Raw genomic sequence first — 19014 nt, 5'->3', positions numbered from 1 at the left:
CTTCTCAATGAACCTCTCTTGAATCACCTTACTCTTTGGCCTGGTTATGCTCGACACCTGGTGCAACACTGTGATCCTAGAATCTCTACTCATTGTCACTCTTCAGGTGCTCTTCATCTCTTTCCTTGTTGGATCTTGTTTGTTTGTTTACTCCTATATTTTGCTGAGAAAGTGTATATTTCAGACATTGCATGACTGAAAATTTCTTCATTCTATCTTCACACTTGATTATAATGTGGCAAAGTATAGAATTCTTAGGAAATATTTGTTTGCAGAGTTTCTAAGCCATTGCTCTCTTCCCTTCTTGATTCCAATGTTGTTAAGAATCCTAAAGACATTTTGATTCCTGATTGTATACAACCCATTGTTTCTTTTTGGAAGATTTTAGAATCTTCTCTTATTTATTTATTTATTTTTATTTATTTTAGAGACAGGGTCTCACTCTGTCACCCAGGATGAAGTGCAGTGGCAGGATCATAGCTCACTGCAGCCTGGTCCTAGTGAACCTAAGCAAACCTCCTGCCTCAGCCTCCTGAGTAGCTTGGACTACAGGCATGCACCACCACACCTGGCTAATTTTTTAATTTGTTGTAGACATAAGGTCTTGCTAGGTTGTCCAAACTGGTCTCTAACTCCTGGCCTAAAGTAATCCTCCTGCCTGGGCCTCCCAAAGTGTTAGGATTACAGTCATGAGCCACTACACTCTGCTAGAATCTTCTCTTTGTCTTTGGTGTTCTGAAATTACACAATAGTGTTCTGAATTTCACTAAGTGCTGAGATATGAATATATTTTCATTCACTGTGCTGGGCAACTTCTGGAAGACAAAATCCTCTCCACAATTGGCTCAGCAAGTGAAGAGATCTTGGGAGGTCACATGCCAGCTATTTTACACTTTGGTCCAGAGTGAAATACTAATCACCTCAGCCTGCCTAACAGCAAAGTTCCTGGGAAATGTGAGGAGCAGAATAGAATATTTGGTGAACACCACTATGTCTGACATAGGAAGAGTAGACTATAGAATTTTTGTTATAAAGGGAAGGAGAGATAAGGTAGTAGCTAGGGTGACAGGAGGTGAGTGGATTTTGTTTTTTGTTTTTCTTTTTTTTTGAGACGGAGTCTCACTCTGTTGCCCAGGTTAGAGTGCAGTGGCGTGATCTCAGCTCACTGCAACCTCCACCTCCCAGGTTCAAGCAATTCTCCTGCCTCAGCCTCCTGAGTAGCTGGGATTACAGGCCCACACCACCATGCCCGGCTAATTTTTGTATTTTTAGTAGAGACAGAGTTTCACCATATTGGTCAGGCTGGTCACAAACTCCTGATCTTAGGTGATCCGCCTGCCTCGGCCTCCCAAAGTGTTGTGATTACAAGTGTGAGCCACTGTGTCGGGCCTGTTTTTTGTTCTTCTAATTAGAAGGGAATTGCATGTGTTTAGAGGAGAGGGAGTGGTTAATCAAGGGCATGGTATTGGTCTTGGAGAAGGTGGAAGGAAGAATGATGAGCCTTAGAAAGGAGATCTGACCCTCTTTCTCTGAGATTGGCAGGAAGGAAGTGAAGGAAGTATAGTTAGCTAAATTTGTAGGTGTAGAAACAGGAAATTGAAGTTCACACCTGATATTTTAAATTTCCTAAGAAGTAGGAAGCAAGCCAATTGCCAGAATTGGTAGCAGTGGTGGTATGGTGGAGAAAGGACCAGAAGTAGGTTATGGGCGTTCAGGAGCTTAGAGAAGGTTCTTGAATCTATCTCCACTAAGCCATCTGCCTTCAGATGGACAACTATTAATACAATAGCTTCCCATCTGATTAACTTGCCTCCACTAAACCCTTTCAGCATACTACGAACAGGCTGACCTTTTTTAAAAGGACATATCAGATCATGCCACCCTCTGCATGAAATTGTACGCTTGCTCAAAATTCTTGAAATGACCCAAATATTTGGTTCACATTGTCTTCTCAGCCTTGCCCTCAGCCCTCCAGATACTCTCAACAGGAACCCTTTTCATTTCCTTCCTCCTTTCTTCCTTGAGGCCTTCATAGATCCTCTTCCCTATACCAGGAGAGCACTTCCATTTCACTCCTATTCCTTTCACTTGGTTAATTTTAACCCTTTCTTTGGGTCTCGAATTAAATATCACTTTCTCAGAGAGGCCTTCCCTGATTCTTCAGTCTAGGCTAGGTCTTCTTATTGTATGCTCTTATGATACTTGGAGATTTTTCCTTGGTAGCACTCTTCACAATGGTAATTATAGTTGGCCCTTGAACAACATGGGATTGAATTGCATGGGTCCATGTTTACATGAATTTTCTTCTGCCTCTGCCACCCCAAGACAGCAAGACCAATCTCTCCTCTTCTTCCTCCTGCTCAGGCTATTCAACGGGAAGATGACAAGGATAAACACCTTTATATGATCCACTTCCGCTTAATAAAGTAAATATATTTTCTCTTCCCTGTGATTTTCCTTTTTTTTTCTTTTTCTTTTCTTTTCTTTTTTTTTTTTTTTTTTGGAGACAGAGTCTCACTCTGTCACCCAGCCTGGAGTGAAGTGGTGCAATCTTGGCTCACTGCAACCTCCGCCTCTCTGGTTCAAGCAATTCTCCTGCCTTAGCCTCCTGAGTAGCTGGGACTACAGGCATGCACCACCACGCCTGGCTAATTTTTTTGTATTTTTAGTAGAGACGGGATTTCACCATGTTGGTCAGGATGGTCTCAAACTCCTGACCTCAAATGATCTGCCCACCTCGGCCTCCCAAAATGCTGGGATTACAGGCGTGAGTCACTGCACCTGGCTCTCTGTGATTTTTCTTAATAACATTTTCTTTTCTCTAGCTGACTTTAGTGTAAGAATATAGTATATAATACATGTAACATACAAAATATGTGTTCATCAACCATTTATGTTATCAATAAGATCAACAGTAGGCTATTAGTAGTTATATTTTTGGGGAGTCAAAAGTTATACATGGATTTTCAACTGTGCAGGGGGTCAGCCCCTTAACCCCCATGTTGTTCAAGGGTCAACTGAGTATGTTTGTATATAGTGAACAAGGGGTCTTCCCTCCACTAGACCATAATTCCATGAAGGTAGGCACTATGTCTGTTTGTTTGGTCTACTGCTACATGTTTAACATGTAGCACATTGCCTGGCGTGTAACAGATGACAAATAAATAGTTGTTAAATGAATAGGTTAATCAATTTTGTTAATTAATATTGTGAAGAGATAATCAAGGTCACAATACCTATGAGAGCCCAATCAAGAATGGAGACCGCTTTTCCTAGGCGGCCGCTGAAGACGGCAGAGGTGCAGGTCCTGGTGCTCCATGGTTTAGGCCATCTCCTGGGCCTCCTGGCAGCCATCGTGGCTAAGCAGGTACTGCTGGGCCAGAAGGTGGTGGTCATACGCTGCGAGGGCATCAACATTTCTGGCAATTTCATTTTTTCTTTTTTGAGAGAGTTTCCCTCTTGTTGTCCAGGCTGGAGTGCAATGACGCGATCTTGGCTCAAAGCAACCTCCGCCTCCGGGGTTCAAGCAATTCTCCTGCCTCAGCCTCCCGAGTAGCTGGGATTACAGGCGCCCACCAGCATGCCCAGCTAATTTTTTGTATTTTTAGTAGAGACGGGGTTTCGCCCGTCTTGAACTCCTGACCTCACGTGATCCACCCGGCTTAGCCTCCTAAAGTGCTGAGATTACAGGCGTGAGCACCACGTCCGGCCATTTCTGGCAATTTCCACAGAAACTAGTTGAAGTACCTGGTTTTCCTCCACAAGCAGATGAACACCAACTCTTCCGAGGCTCCTACCACTTCCGGGCCCTCTGCTGCATGTTCTGGCGGACGCTGCGAGGCATGCTGCCCCACAAAACCAAGCGAGGCCAGGCTGCCCTGGACCGCCTCAAGGTGTTTGACATCATCCCACCACCCTAAGAAAAGAAACAGCGGATGACAGTTCCTGCTGCCCTCAAGGTCGTGCATCTGAAGCCTATGAGGAAGTCTGCCTATCTGGGGCGCCTGGCTCACAAGGTTGGCTGGAAGTACCAGGCAGTGACAGCTACCCTGGAGGAGAAGAGGAAGGAGAAAGCCAAGATCCACTACTGGAAGAAGAAACAGCTCATGAGGCTACGGAAACTGGCAGAGAAGAATGTGGAGAAGAAAGTTGACAAATACACAGAAGTCCTCAAGACCCACGGACTCCTGGTCTGAGCCCAAAAAAGACTGTTAATTCCACAAAAAAAAAAAAAAGAGAGAGAGAGAGAGAGAGACCACAGCACTGCTGCAGAGTCAGTCTACAGGGTTATGTTCAGCAGCTTCATTATGGGAGTGGAGAAAGCTGATAGTTGAACTGATGCAAGGTGGGTGTGGAAGAAAGAGGATAATGTTGGTCTTCATGTGGCACTATAAGGTCTAGGCGGAATAGGGAAGGGAAATATGGAGAGGAGTGATGAACTTGGTAGAAAATGGTAAGGTCAAAGACCTGGTGGAGTCCAGGATATGAAGGAGAATGTATGGTGGGAGTAAGAGTGAGAGAGCTAGGGAGCCAGGAGGTGATAATCTGAGATTTAGTACTCCAGACCTTAAGATCTCAAAAGTGGAGCAGTGCCAGGTCTTTAAAAAATCCAAGACATAATCATGGAAATGAATGAGTGGAATGGCTGTAAGGTGGTGGTTACTGTTGCCAAAAATAAGGAATACGGAGGCTAGGATGTTAAATGGTTCCATATAGTGAAGTTACCTAGGTGACAGCGAGCCTTAAAGTGAAGAAGACTTTGTGCCAGGTACCAAAATCTTTAAGGACTGAAGTGGTCAGAGGATGACTCCTGTAAAGATAGCATAGAAGATGGCATGAGCCTCAAACACAGGCCTTCCCCTCATTCCTTCCATTCTTGGATCAGTTATACAACAGTCAAAGTTCCAGGACAGAGGGTCTGATAGGCTGAGCTGGATGGTATAAGCTTCAAAGGACAAGTAAATTTTGCAAGGGGTAGAAGTAACGTGGTAGGTTAGTGTCAATGGGGAATGACAAGACTGCCAGTGAAGTCCCCAGTAGTATACGGAAGATGTGAGAAAAGGCAGTGTCTAATCAAGAAGCTGGAAGGCCCAGGCATGGTGGCTCACGCCTGTAATCCCAGCACTTTGGGAGGCTGAGGCGGGCAGATCACCTGAGGTCAGGAGTTCAAGACCAGCCTGGCCAACATGGTGAAACCCCGTCTCTACTAAAAATACAAAAATTAGCCGGACGTGGTGGCATGCGCCTGTAATCCCAGCTACTCAGGAGGCTGAGGCAGCAGAATCACTTGAACCTGGGAAGTGAAGGTTGCAGTGAGCCGAGATCGCACCATTGCACCCCATCATGGGGGACAAGAGTGAGACTTCATCTCAAAAGAAAGAAGCTGGAAGAAGATATAATGGAGGTATGGCACTCAGAAAGAGCCAGGTTTCCATTAAGCAGGAGGCAGAGAAAGTAAACTGCCAAGAAATTAAAGTTTGTAGGAGGGGTTTTTGCTTATTTGCCTATTTTTCAATGGATGAAGGATTATTCCAGCAGTAAAAGTAACAACATGTAATAGAGAGAGGACAGGCCCTGGTCAGAGGTCAGGGTTCCATTCCTGGCTCTATCACCTACTAGCCAAGCAACTTTAGCCAATTACTTTGCCAGATCTCAGTTTTCCCACTTGTGAATCAGTAACCTAATAATTCAGTTACTTTGCGGATCAAATGAGATAATGGGTGCAAAATTGCATTATAAACTTTAAAGTATGGTCCCTACATATTGTTATCATTAATGTGTGGTGAGTTCACGCAAGCATTTGGACCAATGTTCTTATTCCTGACTCAGTTTGGAACAGTACTGGGAGGAATGCAGGCCAAATACTAACTCCATTTTAGAGGTGGGACAAAGTACCATGCTAAATTGTGCTATGTGGTATAATGGTGGAATAGAGAATGCTGTGTGAGCACAGAAAAAGGAACAATTCAGAGCCTAAGTGAACTTTATAGTGGAAATGCCATGTGAGCTGGCCATTGAAGATTAAGTCAGAAAGGGAGAGCTATTCCACTCTCCTTAGTTAGTGGTAGAGATCTAAGTAGAAGCCAGGGCCACAAACATGCAGTTAGGTGCTGCTTCCCAGTGCTCCTTGACCCCCATATGCTGCAGCATATTCTCTTTGCTTTTGCTAAGGGCCTAACTGCCATGGGAGCACCACCATTCTTGCTTAGTCTCTTTGCAATTTGCTGTCAACAACTTACTGTCAGTGTGCAGATGTACAGTTCACATCCCCCAGATATGCAGCATCACACTTCAGTTTCTGCCTCTGAGCCTCTTCCAAGTTGTCTGATGATGCCTGCTGTTGGCTGACTGCCATGCCTTATCTGGGAATCAATGAGACCAGTAGGTCAACTGTGAGCAGTTCTCCCAGGAAACCAGCAGGGTTTTAAAGGAATCGTGACTTGTCATACACACTGTGATTGTTCTACACCTGAATGAGGTTGCTAGAGGTCCCTCCATCCTATCCCCTCCTCCCCTATTTCCTTCAGTGACTTTGCAGAAAAAACAGATCCTATTTGGTTTCCTTCTTCCTCAATCTCTTAGGTTCCCAAAGTCTGACTGTTCCCTTCATACTTTTTCAAAGGGCATTGGTGGGGACCTGGTAACCCACCTCATTCATAAAAACTTGGTTACCCAGTGGTGGGCCATATTTCTATTTAATAGTCTGCCATAATAATAACCATGGTATATCCATTTTACAGATGAAGAACGTAAACCTCAGAGAGGGTAAGAGGTGAGAGGCTCAGGGTGGGGAAAAAGCAGAACATGAGACAGTAATACAGCCTAAGGCAAGGCAATAATAACTATCTGTCAATGTTTGGTTGCCCAGATCCATTTCCCCACTTCCTGATAGTACCCTGATTTCTGTACACATTATGTGCAGTCTTGGTGGGAGCAGACATTCAGAGAGGCCTGTTTCCCACTGCAGTTAGGGGAGGGCTACAGAATTCTGACCTTTGAGATTTAAGGGAAATAGCAGAAGTTACCTCCCTGCTGAGACTAGTATGCAGCCTAGCCCACACTCCATGTTTAGTAAATGTCATTTCTGCCCAGCAGTGTCTTTTCTTACAGTCTGAGTGGTGTTAGGCAAGTCACTTAACATTATTTGCCTCAGAAATGATGTGTGTAAGCCAGGTGTGGTGGATCACGCCTGGGTGGATCACTTGAGGTCAGGAGTTTGAGATCAGCCTGACCAACATGGTGAAACCCTGTCTCTACTGAAAATACAAAAATTAGCCACGTGTGGTGGTGTGTGCCTGTAATCCCAGCTATTCGGGAGGCTGAGGCAGGAGAATCACTTACACCAGGGAGGCAGAGGTTGCAGTGAGCCGAGATCTGGGCAGCCAGTGCGAGAGAGCGAGACTCCATCTCGGGAAAAAAAAAAAAAAGAAATGTTGTATGTAACATCGCCATCGTTCCTAACGTGTTAAGTGCTCAGTGGTTAGTTACTGCTCTGATCGTCATAATTATTCTTTTGTTTCCAGTGAATGGGTTGAATCAATTGTGGTATATATCATCAGCATTACAGAAACTATTTAAAGTAATGTGGAAGCAGATATTGACTTATTGAAACAGTAACTGATTTATATGGTTGAATAAAAAGGTCAAATTATGATCATACTTTGATTAAAATATGCACATAGGCCAGGCGTGGTGGCTCATGCCTTTAATCCCAGCACTTTGAGAGGCTGAGGTGGGTGGATCACTTGAGGCCAGGAGTTCAAGACCAGCCGGCCAACATGGTGAAACCTCATCTCTGCTAAAAATACAAAAATTTGCTGGATATGGTGGCGTATGCCTGTAATCCCAGCTACTTGGGAGGCTGAGGCAGGAGAATCACTCGAACCTGGGAGGTGGAGGTTGCAGCGAGCTGAGATCACGCCACTGCATTCCAGCCTAAGCAACATAGCGAGATTCTGTCTCAAAAAAAACACAACAACAAACAAACAAAAAAACAAAAGAATAGAATATACCTGAAATAGTATGTCCCAAAATGTTAACCAGTATTTATCTCTTTTATTTTTGCCTTTCTTCATTTTCTATTTTCAGTGAACAGACATTAGTTAATAGTTACTAATTTTTAAGTTTAAAAAGGCCATCACTTAGTGGAGAATCAAGGCTTGATTTCAGCCAGGGGCAAATTCAAGCAGATAGAACAAGGCAGCCAGGTTCCACAAAATAGGGATGAAGTCAGAATAGCAGTTACATCAGATATCTGGATGGCATACTTCCGGTTGAAAGGGCAGTCCCAGGCAGTGGCTAGATACACAATTCAACCCTCCAGGGGAGCTGGGGGCCAGAGCAACTCAGGTCCTTGTAACTACTTTAATTCCCTGAAAACCTTTCTTAGTTACCCTTCCCATCTACCAGCCACTGTCTACTCCATTCGCCTAATTTATTTCCTTCCTAGGACTTACTCACTCTGAAAACACCTTATTTGGTTGTTGTCACAGGAATGTAAGCTCATGTGTGCAAATATTTTGTCCGTCTTATTCATCATATACATGCTCTGACATGAAAAGCGCCTGCACAAAATAGGAGCTCAATTAAAAACAGAATTAGCTGGGCGCGCTGGCTCCTGTAATCCCAGGCTTTGGGAGGCCAAGATGGGCAGATCACGAGGTCAGGAGATCGATACCATCCTGGCTAACATGGTGAAACCCTGTCTCTACTAAAAATACGAAAAATTAGCCAGGCGTGGTGGCGGGTGCCTGTAGTCCCAGCTACTGGGGAGGCTGAGGCAGGAGAATGGCGTGAACCCTGGAGGCAGAGCTTGCAGTGAGCCGAGACTGCGCCACTGCACTCCAGCCTGGGCGACAGAGCAATTCTGTCTCAAAAAAAAAAAAAAAAGAAAAAAGAAAAGAAAAGAAAAGAAAAAAAAAACAGAGAATTATTGCAAAATCAAAACCCACCAGGGAATAAAAATAAGGGAAACTGAGGCAGAAATCCAGCTGTGCCTTTGGGATCTACAAGTGTGAGGGGTCAGCAATTATGAGTTCACCTTTTGGGGTTGGATTCAAAGTAAGGAATATAAGCAAAAAAATACAATTTCAATGATCTTTTTTCTTTTCAAAAAGCAGTTATCACATTTTTAAAAAATGATGATACTTCCAGAAGAATATGACACAGTCTCTATGTATGAGCTTATTGGAAGTCTAGGTTAAATGAGTAACTTCCTGAATGACGTGAAAAGTGATGAGGCTCTGGCATTCTGGAAAAACTTGATACAAATTGTACATTAAAGCAATTCCATGGAATGATATTTAAATGTTTAAATGGCCACTTAGTCTAAAAGATTTTAGCTTGAAACTAAATGAATATTTCTTATAAACATCAAAATCCCTGGCATAACTCAGCTTTTATGAGACACAAGGAAGCAGAAAATTCTGAGTTTTATGTCAAACCTTTTGTGAACAAGCAAGTAGGAAAAATGAAAGGGAGAGGGGACAGCTGAGACTTTCATTCAACATCTTTTATATGCCACACACTAACAAGCCATGACTTTTCTCATTTAATAACTCTACAAGGCAGGCACTATTTATTTCCATTTTCCAGAACAAAAAAATAAAGCTGAAACAGATTGACTTGCCCAAGATCACAGTTAATAAATTACAGAGGAAAATCTAATTCCAGGTTTATTTGATTCTAGAGCCTGCATACTTTTAATTTACCACACTTGCCTCTCCAGCATTCCTGGAAATCCCCTTGATGAAATATATTGCTCATCTTAAAAAAAAAAAAAAAAGGCAATAATAAGGCTTAAAAGGAAGCAGGAAGTAATAGGAAAAACTAAGTAATTCACAAACTATTAGGTTGAATCACATAAAATTGCTGATATTTGACTTTTTTTAACCCATAAAAGAAGCAGTTTCATATCCTTCAACCTCATGATATGGTATTATTTCTGTGGATAAAGATCACCATGACAACTCTATTAATAACTACTCCATCACTCATCTGTACACACCTTTACTGATTAAATTTCACATCATTTCAGTAACAGTTTAAGACAGGAAGGGTTTTACATATGAGGAAGAGCAGATTTGGTAACCCTACCCATTTTTCAGAACAGCATTTCCCTTAGGAAAACATGTAAGTTTTTTTAAAGGCTCCCATCTGTCCCTGACTCCCTGCCCCTTCCATGTCCCACTTTCCACATCATGTTCTGTCAAAATAACTTTTTTTTTTTTTCTCTAAAAAGAGACAGGGTCTCGCTTTGTTACCCAGGTTGGAGTGCAGTGGCATAATCATAGCTCAGTGCAGCCTTGAACTCCTGGGCTCAAGTGATCCTCCCACTTTAGCCTCCCAAGTAGCTGGGTCACCATGCTGGGCTGATTATTTTAGTTTTTGTAGAGACAGGGATCTCATTGTGTTAACCAGGCTGGTCTCAAACTCCTGGGCTCAAGCAATCCTCCCACCTTGGCCTCCTAAAGTGCTGGAATTACAGGCGTGTGCCACTGCATGCAGCCTAAAATTACTCTTGAATTTTGCTTCTACAGTTGGCTTCTAACTGGTCTCCCACACTTCCAATCTATTCTCCAAAGGTTTTTTCCTAAATGCAAACCTGGGCTGGGCTCAGTGGCTCACACCTGTAATCCCAGCACTCTGGGAGTCTGCAGCAGAAGAATCACTTGAGGTCAGATGTTCAAGACCAGCCTGAACAACACAGCAAGACTCCTATCTTTCAAAAAAGAAAGAATTTTAAAAATTAGCTGGGTGTGGTGGCATACACTTTAGTCCTAACTACTTGGGAGGCTGAGGTGGGAGGACTACTTGAGCCCAGGAGTTCAAGGTTACGGTGAACTATGGTTATGCCACTCACTGCACTCCAGTCTAGGTGACAGAGCAAGACCCTGTCTCTTAAAAAACAAACAAAAAGCAAATGTGTCACTTATCTGCTTACAATTTGCCATCTCCAGCCTAATCATATTGCCTCCCCAAAATGCTATGTTGAATAGAACCCACTTCTCTGTGTCATGCACCTCTGTGACTTTATCCCACCTATTTTGTGGCTGGAATGGTTTTTTCACCCCTTTTCCCCATCCCTTACTTGACATTAAACAGGCAAATTTATGCTTTTCAAGGCTTAATTCAAATGTCACCTCTTTATGAAACTATGCCTGACTCTCCTCTGATAGCCACCAGTTTTCTGTGCTCTCACAGCAATTGGTACATTTTTCTATTTTAAGACTTTCAAATAGTGCTCTGATTAGGTGTTTCTGTGCCCTTAAAATATTGACCAGACTGTATCTTACTCTTAGTAACATCAGGATGTTGCATAACACTAGATGTACAGCAGGTATTACCAGTCAGAACCCAAGGGTCCTCAGTACTGAGTCCCTATGTTATATCTTAGGTTGGGGAATGAGGGAAAAAGCATACAGGTTGAGTGCCAGAAACAAGGGTGCACTCTTCCAGAGCATTTCCAGAGTTCTTTTACATTGAAGGCATAAGTTGGGGACTACCTGAACTTGGATTTATATTTCCATTACCAAGGCTTATTTCATTAGGGTAAACAGTGTTTATGAGCACTATGTATAGATTACATAAGAGCATTTGAATTTTATATTTTATACAAATATCTAAGATGGTAGTGGGGCACCTAGAAATCAAATTGTCCTTTGCTACAACCATGAAATACTGAGACATTTCATTCAATTTGATAAACAAGAGACAATTTACTAGCTGAAAATATATGTATGCAATATAAAACCACCAGGAGCACACATGGCCACAAAGACAAGCTGTTAGATCAAGAACATTCATCCCATCAAATATTAATATTGCCATAATGGTTCTTCAGTACTTTTAAAGTTTGGTAGCAGGTATTAAAGTGTTAAAAATCTTTATAGAGAAGAAACATAAAATTGACAAAATTTGTTCTACTAACTTGGGAAAAAGATCATCAGTATCTGATTTTAGCTGTGGGAACACATTTGTCTAGTTTGTGGAATACTAGTGTTCTATCAGGGAAAGTTTGAAAAATAAGCTCTTAGCTTAACAGAAAGCAGTCATACCTTTACTCAAAGCAAAGGATCACTAAAAAAAAAAAAAAAAAAAAAAAAAAAAAAAAAGTGTGACTTTAAACAAGTCTGTAGAAAGAGAAAATTTTGATTATAATTCATTAAATTCACTTTTTTAATGTTTTTGGGCTTTCAGATATGGTTTGCATAGCTCAGTAGGGGTCAGTAATTTTCCCAGACTCCTAGAACCAGATGGGCATTTTCCCTTTCCCCACACCCTGGCTGGTGAAGTCCTGTGTGGTAGGAGTCTATCCCCACTCTCTTATAAGGGAATACAGTGTTAACTCACAAGAGGATGCCCAGAAAAGGCTGAGGTTTCAGCCACTTTGAAGCTCAAGAGGTCAAGATCACAGATCTAAAAATCACAAAAGCTGGAATCAGGGACTCTAGCCAATAAAATAGCTACATCCAGTAACAGGGTGGGTGGGTTAGACAGCATTTATTTTCAAGATGTACTGGAGATAAGACTGATGTGATATTTCAATTTCCTATTCACTTGGAGAGATAGGCAGTGTATCTGCAACATATCCTGACTCATCTTTTTTTTTCTTTTGAGACAGAGTCTTGCCCTGTTGCCCAGGCTGGAGTGCAATGGCACGATCTGGGCTCACTGCAACTCCTGCCTCCTAGGTTCAAGCTATTCTGCTGCCTCAGCCTCCCGAGTAGCTGGGATTACAGGTGCCCACCACCATGCCCAGCTAATTTTTTTTTTTTAAATTTTTAGTAGAGACAGGGTTTCACCATGTTGGCCAGGCTGGTCATGAACACCGGACCTCAGGTGATCCACCCGCCTTGGCCTCCCAAAGTACTGGGATTACAGGCATGAGCCACTGTGCCCAGCCCTGATTCATCTTATATAGGAAATATTATCATAATGTAGGAGAGTGCTGTCTTTTTTCTTACCTAACATTTTTTCCTAGGCACATCCCCACAGTGCAATTTAGTCCACACCCTAGTTATCTTTATGACTATATGCATCATTCATTTGGTCACTCAACAAATATTTATTAAGCATGTACTATCTACTGGGTACTCTGGTACAGACTATAGACACACCACCATTGCTTGTCAATATTCATTTTGGAGCATCTTGATCATTTTTCATTATTAAAAATATTAAATCTTTGGACTTTTTTCAGTAGCCTCTCAAAAATAGCATTAGCAGTGAAGAGTCTGACCACATCCAAAAATTGTATAGAAACTGTTGTATGTGATTAAAATTAAGGCATAGGCTTTAATTTTAAAATTATATGTGAAATTTATGGTTAGGCTACTGTAGTAGACCATGTTAAGGATGACAGAGTCTAAACCAGGACAATGGCATTGGAGTGGGGGAAAGATTAGAAAAATATTGAGGAAGGGAAAAAAATGAGTCTTGGTGTCTGATGAGATATAGGTATGAGAGCAGAGTTAAGGATGATTACTGGGTTTCTAGCATAAATTACCAGAGAACACAGTAGAGGAACAAGTTAGGGGAACAAGATAAATTCCATTTCATTTTGTTGTGCCCATTGGTAACATCCAGGTAGATATACCCCAGTTGATTTACAGAGTTTGTTGAAGAGGTAGCTGTAAAAACACAAGGCTTTCCTGCTCCTTGTTTATGGCAATAAGGATATTTTTTAAAATATAAAAAACAAAAATAAAATGTATGGCTTTTTAGTATAGATTTTAAAGCCAGAAAGCCAGAAAGTCAGTTAACTGAATTGTTTCATTTTACAGATAAGGACGTAGGCCCAGAGACATCTGTCTGTTTTCACAAAGCTACTTAGTGAATTGAGAATAGATTTAGAAAAATTCATTCAAGACTCTTTCAGTCCACCATGCTGCATTCCATTTGTGTATTTTGTTAGTTTTACAACTGTGATGGTTAATACTGAGTGTCAACTTGATTGAAGGATGCAAAGTATTGATCCTGGGTGTGTCTGTGAGGGTGTTGCCAAAGGAGATTAACATTTTAGTCAGTGGATTGGGAAAGTCAGACCCACTCTTAATCTGGGTGGGCACCATCTAATCAGCTGCCAGTGTGGCTAGAATATAAAACAGTCAGAAGAACGTGAAAAGACTAGACTGAGGCCGGGTGCGGTGGCTCATGCCTGTAATCTCAGCACTTTGGGAGGTTGAGGCAGGTGGATCACCTGACATCAGGAGTTCGAGACCAGCCTGGCCAACATGGTGAAACCCCATCTCTACTGGAAATACAAAAAATTAGCTTGGCATGGTGATGGGCACCTCCAATCTCAGCTACTCGGGAGGCTGAGGCAAGAGACTCATTTGAACCTGGGAGGCAGAGGTTGCAGTGAGCTGAGATCATGCAATGGCACTCTAGCCTGGGCAACAAGTGCAAAACTCCATCTCAAAACAAACAAACAAACAAACAAAGGCCGGGCGCGGTGGCTTACACCTGTAATCCCAGCACTTTGGGAGGTCGGGGTGGGCGGATCACAAGGTCAGGAGATCGAGACCATCCTGGCTAACACAGTGAAACCTCGTCTCTACTAAAAATAAAAAAAAATTAGCCGGCCGTGGTGGTGGGCGCCTATAGTCCCAGTTACTGGGGAGGCTGAGGCAGAAGGATGGCATGAACCCAGGAGGCGGAGCTTGCAGTGAGCCGAGATTACGCCACTGCACTCCAGCCTGGGTGACAGAGAGAGACTCCGTTTCAAAAACAAAAAAAACAAAAAGACAAGACTGGACTAGACTGGCCTAGCCTTCCAGCCTACATCTTTCTCCAGTGCTAGACTCTTCCTGCCCTCGAACATCAGACTCTTAAGTTCTTCAGTTTTGGGACTCAGACTGGCTTTCCTTGCTCCTCAGCCTGCAGACAGCCTATTGTGGGACCATGTGATCGTGTGAGTTAATACTTTATAAACTCCCCTTTACATACATATCCTATTAGATCCTATTAGTCTGTCCCTCTAGAGGACCCCAACTAATACAATTATTCCACATACAATTATTCCAAAATACATACAATGCAAATTTTTCTCAGAATCCTATAATTATATAGAGAGCCCAGATAAAAGACACAAATCCCGCTTGCATTCTTTTGTCACTGCGTGACTGACTTCTCAGAGATTCTGCCATTTCTAGATGGAGAAAATAAAAGAGGAAGTGGTCAGATTGTTAGAAGTGACTTTTGATCACAGTGAGCAACCCCTAAACATCGCACGGTTACTGTAACCTGGATGCACATATCTCTGGGCTCATTTTTAAAGAACCAGACATTTGATTGTCATTCTGAAAGCAAACAAAGCCAGTATGTTCATCATAGATATCTATCACATGAGGAACATGGGTTACGACAATCACGTTTAGCTAACAATAGTTGATAGGCAAAAGTGCTGAGAGCTTACTTTAAAAAACTACACAACAGGCTGGGCACTGTGGCTCACACCTGTAATCCCAGCATTTTGGGAGGCTGAAGCGGGTGGATCACCTGAGGTCAGGAGTTCGAGACCAGCCTGACCAACATGGAGAACTCCCATCTCTATTAATAATGCAAAAGTTAGCTAGGTATGGTGGCAGGCACCTGTTCTCCCACCTACTCAGGAGGCTGAGGCAGGAGAATCGCTTGAACCAGCAAGGCAGAGGTTGTGGTGAGCTGAGGTCGCACCATTGCACTCCAGCCTGGGCAACAAGAGCGAAACTCCGTCTAAAAAAAACCAAAAAACTACACAACAAATAGTTACAAAGGGGTCAATGATACCTGAATCAAATAATTCTCAAGACATGAAGATTCTTTTAAGTCAGTTACTGTGTAAAATGAAGACCTAAATTCTGAGGGAAGTATAAAGATAATGAGAACATGGTTCAGTCTTCTCTGTAAGGTAAGGAAGGTCAATGCAGGAAGAAATGGAATGAATACTTACTGATGAGCATCTACTGTGTGCCAAATATTCGTAATAAATACATTATATCATTTCATTTTCATATCACCTCTGTGAAATACACATTAAAAGCACCTTACAAATGAGGAAACTGAGGTACAATTTATTAGGCTGTGGTGGCAATGTGTGACTAGTTATAAGGGCTTTAGTGTCAGATGCCCTGGCTTTATATCTGAGTTCATCTCTTACTATTAAGCCTTGAATAAGTGACTTAACCTCTTGTAAGACTGTAATCATCATCTTTAAATGACGATATTAACAGTATTTGCCTTAGAGTGTCATTGTGAACATTGTAAATGTCACGGAAAAAGCACTCATGGTTACACCTAGCACAAGTAAGCACTAAGTTAGCTATTTACCACTGCCTGAGACTACATAGCACATAACTAGCAGATGTGATTCCATACTTTCCTAATTCTAAACTGAACTTCTGCATCATACCTGGTTACTTCTGTAGGTTCCTGAGATCCTGGAGGTAGAGAATGGAGCTGGGGACAGGTAACATTGATGGTGTACTGAGAATCTGGGAGAGGAAAGTAAGGCAGGGGGCTGGTATCCCTAACCGTTTTGAGGACAGCATTCAGAACTGTTAAAAGACAAACTATAATTTTAACTCAATCTTGATTTAAGAGAAAGCCTATACATTATTAGCTGACTGGAACATTCATCAATGTGGAAGAAACAAGTCACAAATAAAACTACTTACTTTACCCAATACATAGCAGAAATATTTCACCTCTGATACTGAGTTTCTAAAGATAGTATATTTTGGTTCTCTTACCTTTCTGATACCCCTAAAATGACTTTTTGTCTCCCACTTTATTTCTCACTTAACAAGAAAAGTTTCTGACAGGTAGCAAAATATCACTATTAACTTGGCATTTTGTTGTTGTTGTTTTTCTGAGACAGGGTCTCACTCTGTTGCCCAGGCTGGAATGCAGTGGCATGATCACAGTTCACTACAGCCTTGACCTCCTGGGCCTTATCAGTCCTCCTACCTCAGCCTCCCGAGTAACTGGGACTATAGGTGCATGCTATACCATGCCTGGCTAATTTTTGTATTTTTTGTCGAGACAGGGTTTTGCCATGTTGCCCAGGCTGGTCTTAAACCCCTAGGCTCATGCCATCTGCCTGCCTCAGCCTCCCAAGTGTTGGGATTACAGGTGTAAGCCATCGTGCCTGGCCTGAAGTTGTTTTTAAAAGAAGAAAAAGCAAGTTTTCTATTAGTAAGTAAAGAGCTTGATGTATCTGCCAACTATATTAACTTCCTTCTCTTTGTTCTCATTTATGAATTACCTTGCAAATAGAAAAATAGCCAGGTGCAGTAGCTCACGCTTGTAATCCCAAAACTTTGGGAGGCCAATGTGGATGGATTGCTTGAGCTCAGGAGCTTGAGACTAGCCTGGGCAACATGGCAAAACTCTCTCTACAAAAAATACAAAAATTAGCTGGGCATCATGGCATATGCCTGTGGTCCCAGCTACTCGGGAGGATGAGGTGAGAGAGGTGGAGGTTGCAGTGAGCCGATATCGCACCACTGCCAGACCCCGTCTCAAAAAAAAAAAAAAAAAAAGGCCAGGTGCTGTGTCTCACACCTGTAATCCCAGCACTTTGGGAAGCCGAGGTGGGCAGACCACGAGGTTGAGATTGAGACTATCCTGGCCAACACGGTGAAACCCCGTCTCTACTAAAAATATATAAAAATGAGAGAGTGGGGACGTCCTGCTTCGGAGCAGGAATCTTCGTTGCGCCAGCGACTAAAAAGAGAATTAAATATGGGTGATGTTGAGAAAGGCAAGAAGATTTTTATTATGAAGTGTTCCCAGTGCCACACTGTTGAAAAGGGAGGCAAGCACAAGACTGGGCCAAATCTCCATGGTCTCTTTGGGAGGAAGACAGGTCAGGCCCGTGGATACTCTTACACAGCCGCCAGTAAGAACAAAGGCATCACCTGGGGAGAGGATACACTGATGAAATATTTGGAGAATCCCAAGAAGTACATCCCTGGAACAAAAATGATCTTTGTCGGCATTAAGAAGGAAGAAAGGGCAGACTTGATAGCTTATCTCAAAAAAGCTACTAATGAGTAATAATTGGCTACTGCCTTATTACAAAACCAATGTCTCGTGACTTTTTTATGTGTACCATACTTTAATAGATCTCATACACCAGAATTCAGATCATGAATGACTGACAGAATATTTTGTTGGGCAGTTCTGATTTAAAACTACGACTGGCTTGTGGTTAAATGAATATGTTCAGTTTTTGAATTGTAATAGTAATTCCAATTCAGTAAATGCTATCACTGTTTACCCTTTCTAAAGATATGATTAGACTTCATTAGTAATGTTCAGCTTTTCACAAAGATGGTGAGTGCCATCTTAAAACTTACTGGAGATTGGTTTTATATTTAGATTTATATAGCTGGTTATGTGAATATATTTAAATACTGGGGAAATTCCTTCACTGTCTCAGAACCAAGCAAGATTCACTTGTGTTTTGTGTTCATTTGCCTCTTAAAGGCAAGGGTTGAAGATAAATAAGGTAGCAATGTTTAGAGTTTTGGCCTTAACGATGCCAATCTAATTATAATTCCCTGTATTTAAAATGGTTCCTTTTACTTATTGAAAGGCATTTTAGTATGGTTTATGTGTAATATTAAAGATTATTCAACACTTCTCACATCTTATAAATCTATAAGGTCATATGCTTTTAAAATAGTAGCAAGTTAAACTTCACTCTTAAATTCTTTACAGTCTAAGTCAAACTAAGTTATAATTTAGGATTGTCTTTAAACAGCCATTCAGAAACATAAAACTGTAGAACTGTGTATTTGTGATTGGGAATGGTGCTTTTGCCAACTTAAAAGGATTAAAGTAGCGGAGATACACACAAATTTTAAAATTATGTGTGATCACAAGACTAAAGATAATTAAAAAGAAAACCACAAAAAAAATATATATGTGTGTGTGTGTGTCTATATATATATATATATATATATATATATATATATATATATAAATAAATTAGCTGGACGTGGTGGCACACGCCTGTAGTCCCAG

At 41.8% G+C, this 19014-nt stretch overlaps 1 long non-coding RNA gene and 2 pseudogenes across 4 annotated transcripts in view; all 3 read left to right on the top strand.

Moving 5' to 3' along the window:
• LOC112427588 (uncharacterized) overlaps positions 1-19014 on the top strand; it is a 125627-nt gene that overhangs the window by 81010 nt on the left and 25603 nt on the right. The gene's annotated exons all lie outside the window — the stretch shown is intronic.
• On the top strand, positions 3754-4196 carry LOC105486923 (large ribosomal subunit protein uL13 pseudogene; annotated as a pseudogene).
• LOC105486922 (cytochrome c pseudogene) lies at positions 17665-18858 on the top strand (annotated as a pseudogene).

Source organism: Macaca nemestrina, chromosome 12, assembly GCF_043159975.1.
Source record: "Macaca nemestrina isolate mMacNem1 chromosome 12, mMacNem.hap1, whole genome shotgun sequence".
NCBI classification, from domain to species: Eukaryota; Metazoa; Chordata; class Mammalia; order Primates; family Cercopithecidae; genus Macaca; species Macaca nemestrina.
Note: the sequence above shows the minus strand (reverse complement) of the source record. Positions and strands in the feature narration are given on the sequence as shown.